Genomic DNA, 2,778 nt, shown 5'->3' with positions numbered 1-2,778 from the left:
GTGAGGTAAGATAGGAGATGGGACACGACTGAGTGACTGAGCCCAGGACGCACAGTGAGGTAAGATAGGAGATGGGACACGACTGAGTGACTGAGCCCAGGACGCACAGTGAGGTAAGATAGGGGATGGGACATGACTGAGTGACTGAGCCCAGGACGCACAGTGAGGTAAGATAGGGGATGGGACATGACTGAGTGACTCAGCCCAGGACGCACAGTGAGGTAAGATAGGGATGGGGGTGAGGTGGACGGCTAGAGGGTCCCACCGAGTTGCCCTCGGGTCATCTCTGGCATCTGGGACTTTATCCTGATGGCAAAGGGGGACTTTCGGATCTTGGACAAATTACCTCAATAAAGCTCAGCTGCTGCTGCTTTAGCAGAGAGGTCATAAGGACACCTGTCCTAGAGTTTTGTTGTGACTATTAAAGAAAACCATACAAAGAATAGACCTAGCAAATTTCCTGGCACAGAGTAGCCTCTCAGTGAATGCTTATTGAATCTGGACTTTATCTGCCCCATGTCCTGTTCATCTAAGACCAAGTCTCTCTCCAGAGCTGATCCATATTCTGGATCACAGAATGCCCGGGATGTGAGTAACATGATAATATCGTGCTTCATAGCCGCCTTTGCTCCTTGAGCCAAAAGAGGGAGCAAAGTGGACATTTTCGCGGGCAGAGGAGAAACATACACACAGTCTGTTTCATTCCAAGGTTCTGACTCTCGAGCGGGCTCTTTATGAGATCAAGGGCCTGAAATGAGTAACAAAAGGCCCAGGAAACAGAGATTAAATGAATAACAAACATGCATTGCATGTCTACTCCCTGTGCCTCTGTGCAGCATCCCCCTTAATCTTTGCCACGGCTCTGTGATGTAATACTTGTATGAGCTCCTCTTTACTGTTAAATAAGCAGCCCACAGAGGTTAAATAGTTTGCCCAAGGTCACACAGGCAGGGAAGCAGCAGGTCCAGGACTCGAGTCCAGACTGTTTATCATTGGCCTGAGCTCTTGAGTCATCTTTCTCAGGAAAGCCAGGAAGGCTCTCTGGCAGAGGAGTGAATATCCAAAAGTGTGTAAACCACAGTCCTAAACTGACCTTAATGAGAGCCTATAGAGTTAGCGTTTAAAAAAAAAAGGTATTTGTACGTGCATCTTCACCCTCATAATCCATTCTGTTCAGATAAATTAAGTGTGCTCAGCAATGCAGAGAGGCAAGGAGCAGCCCCCAATCAGATGGCTCCACGCACACGCCGTTTCTCTTGTGGGATCAAGTCCTGGAGGGGTTTCCTGCAGCCCAGTGACTTCGAGTGTGACCACTGCAAAGTACAAACAGGATTAAGAGGAAAACATCTGTTTTTCAAGGCTGCTCTAATTCAAAGACAAACAAACTGTGGAGATACCCAAATGCTCAGTGACTTTTGCTGTGGAGAGGGATGATGACTGTCTGGGCTGGGCTTTGATTGGAAGAGGTGCAGATAATGCCCTGGCATCCTCACGCCTGAGTCTTTTTGGTGGCCCGGAGCATGACGACAGGGGCATGAAGGTATATGCATGATTCCATGATGTCAGATTAAGTTAGAGGCCATCTTCTTTTTTTTTTTTTTTTGTGGTTAAAGTCAGTGAGTCCTTAATACGTTTCCCTCCCAGGATGAAGTCTTTGGGGTTGTAGAAATACTCCAAATATGTACTACTATTTTATTAACGAGTTTCACATCCCATACAGGGCTCTGAACTTCAAAGAAAACTAGCCAGGATTTGATCTTCAAAAGAAGAGAGGAGTCCCCATTAAGATGCTCACAGGCCTCAAGCTATGTGCTGGGTCCAGAAAAAGCCTCATTTGGGAGGAGAAAAGAAAACTTAACTACCAGTGAATGAAGCAACTCTCAGAGCATATGGTTTTCGGGTTTGCCAAGCTCCAAAGCCAATTTGTTACTTTATTATTATCATTGTTGTTAATCCTCACTTGAAAGATGTCTTAAGCCACTGAATCAGTCTCTTTCCTGAGGATGCAAAAGCTGAAATGTCTCTGGAAGGCAAAACCTAATGGGATGGCAGATCAAAATAAGATTTTTGCCATCTATCGACATTCAAGGGTGACTGTAAACTGTGTCCCATGATGGTTTTTTCCCCTCCTAACAAAGAAATAGCCACTCTCCCTTGTTTGGGAAACCTACTTTGATGCCTCAAAAACCAATCTTTTCTGATTCTTTTTCTGTTCTTTTCCTTTGGCAAGTGTGTTCTGGCTGCTTCTGCACCGTTCTTTGGAAGGGATATACTTCCCTTGTTTATGCTCCCATGTTTCAGAGAAGACGTCACGGCTGCAGCAGACATGGTTTGCGAAAAGTCCTGCTCTCGGTGAGCCAAGGAAAACATGTTTCTAAAATCTTGCTAACATTTTAGCTTTGGCATCTTCAAACCTCATATTTCTCCTCTTTTTCTGTCTTTCTCCAACATGGCTGTCAGTGGACTGTTTGGTCTTAAGAGTAATCAGGGCAGAGATGTGCCCTGGAGCTCTGCCACCAGCTGGAAGAGAGTGTGCATTATAAGATTACTGCTCCCTCCAATTTGAGGGGCAATTTGAGTGGGACAGGGAGCTGCCTGGGTCTACAGAAACTGCCTACAGTTGGGATTCTGCATGTGTGAGACAAGACATTTGAGAATTGTTAGAATTGCCCAGAGGAGGGAGAAACCAGCAGCCCACAGGGCATTGTGAGCAGAGTTTTAAGACTAACAAACAGACTAAGGGCCGTATGAATGACCCTCTTACGCTGGTGACACTCA

The sequence above is a fragment of the Bison bison genome, unplaced genomic scaffold (assembly GCF_000754665.1).
Source record: "Bison bison bison isolate TAMUID 2011002044 unplaced genomic scaffold, Bison_UMD1.0 scf7180017864223, whole genome shotgun sequence".
Classification (NCBI taxonomy): Eukaryota; Metazoa; Chordata; class Mammalia; order Artiodactyla; family Bovidae; genus Bison; species Bison bison.
The sequence above is the reverse complement of the archived record's forward strand: the minus strand, read 5'-3'. Positions refer to the sequence as shown.